At 37.6% G+C, this 9,383-nt stretch overlaps 1 protein-coding gene across 8 annotated transcripts in view; it reads left to right on the plus strand.

The window, feature by feature from the left end:
* The window catches only part of ANKRD44 (ankyrin repeat domain 44), a 224,220-nt gene that overhangs the window by 162,633 nt on the left and 52,204 nt on the right, over positions 1-9,383 (plus strand). The gene's annotated exons all lie outside the window — the stretch shown is intronic.

Below are 9,383 nucleotides of genomic sequence, written 5' to 3' on the forward strand. Positions count from 1 at the left end.
GCGTGATGACTAAGTTGCCCATCGTGTCCTGCAGGGGCCCCACATTACCCGGGACCCTCTTTTTACCCCCTCTGTATTTGAAGAAGGACTTCTTATTGTCCTTAATCCGGGAATTAATCATGTTCCAGTTCAGTAAAAAACATGCATATACTTAGTGATAAATACATAAATAATCTAATTTCAATTCAGCAATCACATGCTTACATGAATTGTTGATTTCTAGCTTTGCTTAATGGTAACAGACATTATAACGTCAGTGTTGGTAAATGTTTGTTTGTATGTAACTAATGCTCACAGATAAGACATCACTTACATGTTGAGGGAATATTTATTGCAAGCCACTTCTTACCATCAATTAAATAAAACTGGTTATTTTTTTAAAGTTGTTTTGTAACAATTGTTGTGTTCCTATGTTACCATAAATCATTCCAGCAGTACATACAACATAATTCCTGTAGGTTTATGAAGTATCTAACCATTGGAAATCACATGAAATAAGGAGCCATTAAACTTGTTGTTAGTCAAAAAGCAAATTTGCTAGAAACATTGTAATGTGAATTGTGCTGTGAAATGTTGTGGTATGAATTGTAAAATTACCGTATTTATTCAAATCTAATGTGATCCTCCAATAATTAGGTTCTATACATGTAAAATTTATAAATTTAATACAATTTTCCAACATCTTGCATTCATCCCTCCCACCGCAGCAGGCAGGTAAGCAGGGAGGGGGCAGGTAGTGATCTTGTACTCAATTCAAAGATGAGGGGTTTTCCTCTCCATGTTAAATGGGGGTGTGTGTGCAAACCGTCTTATTAGAATCAAGTAAATATGGCATGACATAGACTAATTGAACTGCTTAATATCTGAAGTATTATTATAAAGGGTTTTTTTGGCGGTTTTTTGTTTTACTTTGTCCAGACTCTACTCACCCCCAAAATGATATTCAGTCCTTATTTAAGACATCATTAGAGCTTGTGTTTTGTTTTCTTCAACATGAGGTTCTTACCATTAGTTCCCGTTTGTTTTTGTTAGGAGTAATTCTTCGGCTTTTAGAAATTATTATCATGGGCCTTCGTATTAGTAGACTTCCATGTTGTTTTAATGTATTGTTTGTATTTAATATCAAGGAGAAGTTGGCATCAAGCCCTGAAGTAGTGAATATCAGAAATGTTATTGTACCGTAGATATAAAGATGGAAATCATTTTTATGATACTATTTATTCATGTTTTTCCCCAAAGAAAAGGGTTCTGGTATTTTGCAACACATTTATCTGCTAATAACATAGCCCTATCCCTCTGATAAAATTGCCCTTGGCAACGCTTCTCTAACATGATTGTGTTTGATGGATATATGGTTATTTATGACTTTTAGAAGACTATTTCTGAGTGCCGTGATACAAATTTGTCCAGGACTCATTAACAGGGGAGTATGTGTGGTGAGAGACCTTTCAGTGATTTTGGTTTCAATTTATTATGCCCTCCATGACAGAAGTATGGATTTTTGTCTTGAACCACAGCCTTAATTTTAGCTATTGACTGCAGAAGGTTGACTGCTGCCGTTATTCTTCGTTGAACAAACCAGCCCTTACTGCTCACTTGCAGCTATGATTTTTCTTTTTATTGTAATTTCCTTCATTTCTTGCTAATGGAGAAAACAATAAGGGCAACATACAACACATTAACACCAAGTAAAATTACACTGCAATCCAAAGCAAATGTTTTGTTATCCCAGTGTAACTTCTACATTAGGTGCATTTACAGTATAAGGACCTGTTTTGTTTGATAAAACTACAAGACAGCAGCACTGGGAGTATCTTACCCCAGTTAATTTTTATTGCTGTTTACTCCTGAAGTAACTCTACACTGAGTCCTAGTAAGTTCCCTAGCATAGGGTTTTATATCATGTATCCAGTCCTGTTTTTACATTGGTACAGATGTTGTTTACACCAGTGTAAATGCATTATGTTTGCAGGCCCTTAATCCCCGAATGTCATTATTTATATTCTCGCTGTACCATTTATTAATTTCTGAAACTTGACTAATTAAAATTCACAATACTGCCAAATATACTTGGCTATCTCCTCTATTATAGGAAACAGTGAGGACACTTTGCTACTATTGCATGCAGCAATAATTTCTAATCAACACCAAGGATGAATCCACTGATTAATATATAGGGTAGGTTCATAAAGATAGTAGTAATGTCCAAGGAGAGCTTGACTAGTTTTATTGCTACATCATTGAAACAGGATTTACTATTCTTTTCATGTCCATAGTACTGCTCGTCAAAATAGCGTTAAGCTAAAAAAGATAAACGTAGGGTTTCAGCTGTCCTTATTTACGTATTTAAAACAAATGGTGGACCTCCAAATAATCCAAATTCTCATATAAACATTTCTGCAGACATATCAAGAAATCATTAGACTGGACTTGAAACTTTTGCCACAGCAGTATTTTTTTCTACTCTAAGGCAGTTTGATGCAGTGGAACTTAAAAATCAATAGCAATGATTCTAACAAGAGATAAAATGCTAACTCTGAACCATTAGTAATCATCATAGGAACTTTAGCATGAGGCTCTTCCTTCCAAATATCCAGTTCTTTCCTCCATTTGGCAGAAGAGATTTTCAGACAAGGATACTAAGGCCTCATCTAGCTGAGCACAACTGTGTGGTATGTGGTGCCAAAGACCCACCTGCGGTGCCAAACACCACACATTCAGGCATTCCCCATGCTGCTATTTTGCAGTGCGGGGCAGGGTGAGAGAGGGAGGGGAGGGAAGGGTTTGACCCTGGGAGATCTTGGGGTCAAAAAGACCTGCATGGAAAAATGTGGCAGCAGCACACACCACTCAAAACTGGAGCCTGGCTGGCCAGAGCCACGTTCCAGCTGCTGGCTAGGCTTCCAGCTGCAGGAGCACAACAGCTGCAGCTTTCCTGGCCCCCAGGACCCCAGGTAAGGCTGCTAGGGCCAGCACAGTTGCTGGCCCCAGCCTCCCCTACCCCACCTGGGGTAGCCTGCTGCGTGCCAGAGTGTGCGTGGCACAGGTGTTCCCCAGGGACAAGTAGTAGCAGCACAAGGTGTGCCAAACGTCTGTGCTCATCTGGACACAGCCTTAGAGAGTAAAAGTTTATTTACAAGATATCATATATGAATGTATTACTTGCAGGTTATAACAGATACTAGACAACACTTTCATGAGAACAAAATTGTTTTATATGGGTATAAAACTATTAGACTGGATGGAAATCCCATATGAAATACTAATGCTTCAGTCTGCTTCAGTTTTAATTAACACTAAGACTGAATCAGTGGATTTACTCTGCAGTGGACAGTTAACAATGTAGACTAGTCCTGGTGAAACAATACTTGAATATTGTCTTACTGGAATTACTTTTTGTGAATTTGTTCCATATGTACAATACCAGACTAAAGGAAAACATTCACAGAAAAAAGATACAGAGGAGTTCTTGCTTGCCCTTTATTTACATATTCACCAAATTGACTTTGCACATGTCAGTAATCCTGTTGACTTCAGTGGGAGTATTTGTATGTATAAAGTTAATCTGGTAGCAGCATTAATGAATGATCTTAAGTAGGAAATAGAATGAATGCTTGTTTTAAGTATTCTAGAATATATCAAACACTTTAAAGTATGATAACAAATGATTTTCTGGCTTATGGTAGTTTCTGCAACCCACCCATTTCAAACTGTAAAAACTGCTCACATTGACATGAAAAGATACGAAAAGGAAGTGATGGGTTGAGATGGAGAGATATACAGAATTTTATCCCTGATTTCTTCAGCATTTCAGTATATCAGGACTACTAAAAATGTTTGAGTTCTGTTGGGGAAAGAAGGAATTTGTGCATTAATTTTGTTGACCTCTTGGCTTGTCTGTTAATTATAGACTCAATTCTGGGAGAACCTGAACTGAGTGCTGTAGGTACAATCGGAGAAAAGGAGTATTCGTGAAAAGGCACATGCTTTGAACCAGGCTGGTAAATGTTGACCGGTCATCCACTGTTCTCAAATTTTGTTGGATCAGACAAGCTTCTTGACTGCTAACACCTGCATTGTCTGGGGCACTAATGGGCTCTACTGACAGTAACTACCATATGTCATTAAACAAAAGGGGATGAGAGTGAATGCCTGAATTCTATCTCCATTTGAAATCAGCCCTTCATAAAGACACTGGAAGCATGAGTGAATGAATGTCAGTCTTTCCCATCTGCTTTCGTTCTGCTAAAAATAACCTCTCCCCCTGCACATTTATTTAAAAATGAACTGATTCTTTAATGCTTGTTAGTAAAAAAAAAAAATAACAGCTGAAGCCATTAGATAATATTTCAGCACCATGGTGAGATTAGTATCGCTAAGCTATATTGGTTTTTAAAAATTTGTCCAGTTCATTTAAATGGACCATTACTGTAAAATCTGAGTTGATAAGCAAAGTGTGACATTTAGACTCTAATTTTAAAATGGAAGTGATATCTTGGAAAAACATCTAAACTCTCTGGATTGGTTAAACTAATTTTATGTGGGTTTAGAGCAAGTAAAATAAATGTCCTTCTGAAATAGTGCAATTTCTTGATTGGCTGTAAGAATTCATGATTCATTCTTGTTTTAATGTGTTATCCTGTCTGTGTCAACAAGAAAAATCACCCTTTTGGATGAGTGAGTCAGTGCAACTGTTAATACAGTTAATATGGGATGAGATGAGAAATCATAACTAGAAGTCAAATCTACAGAAAAAGCAAATCTTAATATGACTTTTTCGCTTAAGTGAGGTAACCCGTGTGGCTCTGAAGTGTGAGGGAAAGTTCCTGCTATCAAAAACGCATCTTAACAATGCAGAGAAAGTAATGTGTAAACCTAGTATGTGAAAAAGCTGAAGTCACTAATACAGCAAGCCTGTCATGTGGTTAATGGTCATTTTATACATCCCTTAGCAACAGCCATCCATCCAGCCATCTGTGTCATATGGAGTGTAGGCAGACAGTAATGACTAGTGGTGGGTGAACTGCAAGCTTGGTTTGGATAAGCATTCAAAAGGTTCCTTGATAAATCTAGTTCTTACTCAAAGGCATGTCTAAGATGGAGCCCTTGGGCTCCTTTACTCCCTGTATGTATATCTCTCTTTTGGGACATAGTTTGACCTGCCCCAGTTGTGAATTTCCTTCAAGTGTGTGTACTTAAAGTACATTGTAGTACTTAACTGCTAATTTTAAGCAAGAGGTGGCTACATTTCAGTGGTGAATTAATTTGTTCCTCTGTGGGCATGGGCAGGTGGACAAGAGATCCGAAAGCTCCCAAATAAGAGCCATTAATGTTGTCACACGATAGTAGAAGCTGCTGTGCCATAAATTCATTCCTAACTAACCTCACTGCAACTTGGTTCATGTCCCTGTGCTTTCGCATACCTGATTGTACCAATGAAAGAATACAGAAAATGGTTTTGGAAATATAATTGAAACTAAAATACTTTTTCAGTTAAAAAAAATCTATAATTCAATGTATGGTATAAGTGATGTGGTGTAAAGATTTTGGCCTCACTTCTGAAAAAGATAAGCATATACTTAAAAGCCTTACAAGTTAAGGACCCTTACTGGCACTTGTTTGGGATGATTGAAGTAACTTAACCATGTCCTATTTGTCCCAAACTCAGGATAATGCTTGTCAAACTACAACAACACATCTCTCTTCATTCAGTAAATTTCTTGCAGTAACAAGTTCAAAATCAGAAATCCTTATCCCAAAAACAAACAAACCCAAAAAACAACCCTTCCTCAAATAATAATTCTTTTTATTTGAAATAAAAGGAATCTCAAAAGTTATTTGTTCTTTTTTCTGTACCTCATCATTTCTGTGCCATCTTTTGAGTCACCCCACCTCTTGACTTTTAATTTTTGATGCTGGCAATAGTGTAGTATGCAACTATTGGGTTAAATATTTGTAGTAGGTAACCATATTTTGGTTTAGATTTTAAGTGAAGTTTGGAAACTGCTAGATAAATGTGGCCATGATTGACTGGTACTAAAATAATTTATCATTGGATCCATACTGTATATTAAGCATGTCCTGTGTATATCATCCCCTTATACCTCGGTGGCACTGTGATTTATGGCAGAGGTCACAGTAAACTAGCTACCTTGTAGCAGAAGTGGGGATAAAGCACCTTGGTTTAGACGTAAAGGCTAAACTTTTCATCTACTGTGGAGTAAGAACATGGACAGTGGAGTAAGACAACTCGCAGTTACTGTAGAGCGGCTGCACTTCAATGAATTCCTACTCTATATTACAGCAAGGTAACTCGTTTGTGTATTCTGCAAGCAGTTGTTTTATCTTGGAAAAAATGTGCCGGAAGCAGAATATGTGGCATGGAGCAAGAGAGTTTGCTGTGTTCCTTAGTAAGTCTTAATAGAGTCAATTCTTGAGGCAGAATTGTTTCCTTAAAACTATATATTTGTATTTGAGCTGAGATCTCTGAAAGAAGGGTTTCTGTCTCGTTCTCATTCCAAAGTATTAGTGTAAAATAAACAAATTGTATTAATAATATGCTGGGGCTTTGCAGCACTGATTTGGTTTTTTCTTTCTTTCTTTTTTTTTTTTTTTTGCTTCCCAATTGGGAAGCTGATTTGCATAGCCCTGACATCAGTTCCCTCTTGACAGAAGAATGACAAAAACCAAGCTAGGATTTTAAGACAGAGGTTTTCTTACCTTTGAAAAGGAACTGAGGGCTGTTGCTATTTCCTTCATGATCAGAAAGTATGTGTTGAAGATTTTTTAAAAATTAATGTCAAGTATATATAAGCCCCTTTAATCCATTGAGTCTGTAGTAGAGCATGGCATCACGTTAGCTGATATACCTCAGAAACAGCCTTGAAAGGATGGAAGGCCATGAAAGGCAGGATTCTTTGGGAGCGGCCGAAGTGTTATTTATACAGGAAGTGTGTTGGGTATGTGAGAGAGTTTTGAGGAACAGCATTGGGTTTTTGAATGTAAGTTGTAATTTACAACTTAAGTTAATCATGTTTATAAAATAAGGGATATGATGCTAGTCAGTTACTGAATGCTTGCAAGGAGGTGGTCCATCCAGAAGGCAAGTGGCATATGTGGTGCATGTAAATGTCTTGTTTATTCTCTGTGGCCAGCAAGGTTATCTTGTGCCACATGATCTTTCTAAGTGATACAAGTTTCTTGCGCTTTATGCGGGTTCTGTATGTGCAAATTCATTCTTATGTGATGACCCTTTTTATATCGAAAATTCATTATATGCGAGGTAAATTCACTCGTGATCGGTGTGGTGGAAGCCCGCAGGCAGCTGCTTTGTGCAGTGCATTGTGGGAGTGACACACACCAAAATATAGTCTGTTGAGTGGATCTGTGCTCCTGACTCACTGTCTGTGACTTGTATTTCTGTAATTGCCATCCCCTTTATGGTAACATTCACCACCATCCTGTGCTTGTGTGTACTGTCTGCTGTTGGTGAGTACCAAAACTGTCTTGTAAAAGTGGTAGAAATTGGTCTGGGAGCCAGTTCAGTTGATGAAAGGTGTTTCTGTCCAAAAGCTTGCTAAGAAGAATTTTTCCAACTATTTGAGTTGGTCTAATACAAGTTATCGGATTTACCCAAAGAACCTTGTCTACCTATGTCCTTAGACCAACGTGGCTGCATTTATAAAATAAGGGATCCTAATATGGTGCTGGTCAGTTACTGAATGTTTACAAGGTAGAGGTCCATCCAGAAGGACCTACACCCACAAAACAACCAGTAACTTAAAAGAGGAAGAAAATATTTCTTCCCATCTCCAAAAGTGCTATCTTGTTTAGTAACCAAAATGTTGACCAGAACTGAATGTAGTGAACTAATTTTTGCAGTGTAAGAAATGGTATCAGGTTGTAGGTGGCATATTATCATATCAGTTTAGTGTATCACTAGTCTGATTATACAGATTAATAGATGCAATGTTAAGAATAAATCACTAGCTTTCTACAGCTGTGCTTCTGTAATGGAAATGGGCTGAGGGAAGCTCTGAATAGTTTGAACGTATACACTGTTGTAGCACAACTGCTTTTCTAAATTTAGTGCAAAAAACAGCTGTTCTTATTTGCAGGAAAACTAGGAGACTTAATTAAATAAATCTTCCTATGCCCAGAGTGGATAACTAGTGACTTTCCGAATTGTATCACGTTTCCTTCTCTGGACTTCATCTCTTCTGTACTGATGCCTATATTGATAGATAGTGGGGCGGGGGGTAAATTTGTTTATGATGCACAGTGGTTCCTGTTAAAATTCCATTCCCAAAGTGCAGGTTTCCATTAAAATCAATAAAAATACTATGAAAAAATATCTGTAAGCTGTGGGGAACAGTTTACTCTTACTAGTTTACCTACTATGGAAACTAAGGTATAGAGAAAGGCAGACAAAATGAAAGTTATAGAGCAGGGCAAGGGCAACCAAAATAATCAAGGGTATTGAGCAGTTGCCATACTAGGAGAGTAGGACTCTTCAGTCTGGAAAGTAGAAGGCTGAGTAGGTATATGACAGAGGTCTATAAAATCATGAAGAGTGTGGACCAAGTGAACGGGGGAACTGTTGTTCACCTAATTCCAGAATACTAGAACTAAGGGGCACTCACTGAAATTAGCAGGAGACAGGTTTAAAACTAAAAAGAGAAAGTACTTTTTATGCACTGCATATTTAACTTTTGGAATTTATTGCTACAGGAGGTGGTAGAGGCAGATAGCATAGCTGGGTTTAAAATGAGGTAGATTATGGATGGTAGATCTATTAATAGCTGTTGAAGAGAAAGATTGGAGGTATTTCCTCTGGTATGTCTGAACCAATTATGCTGGATATGGAGGGTAATGGATAGGGGATAGATCACTCTTGATCTGTCCAGTTCCATGCTCCCTCTCTAGCATCCACTTCTGCTACTGTCATAGCCAGGATACTAGGCTGATTGGACCATTGGTCTCACTTGTGTGGCACTTTTTTCTTACATTTTAAAGTAAAGAGCATGTGCTTAGGTCAGTGTACAGGAATATGGGTATGGTGAACTATAGAATCTCTTGGCACAGTAAAGAATGATATATGCTTAATTTTTTGACTGCAGATGAGGACAGTGAGTTACGCTGGATATTCATATTAAGTGGAATTTAGATATGGTGTAATCAGTTTTGAAAGGGCAACAATATTGTCTCTGTATCATTGTAAGTGGAGGTGCATATGTAGTTAATTAGCATCATGGATTGTTTGTACAGTGTTTGGCTTCTGCGTCTGTTCTCCATATTAATTGGAAATATTTTCCTTTTACCAAGGCAAAAAAAATTGCATTGCTTTTGTGTTCACAAAATAAATCAAGGAGCTAGATTCATCC

This window comes from Crocodylus porosus, unplaced genomic scaffold (genome assembly GCF_001723895.1).
Source record: "Crocodylus porosus isolate Cpor-Errol unplaced genomic scaffold, CroPor_comp1, whole genome shotgun sequence".
NCBI lineage: Eukaryota > Metazoa > Chordata > Crocodylia > Crocodylidae > Crocodylus > Crocodylus porosus.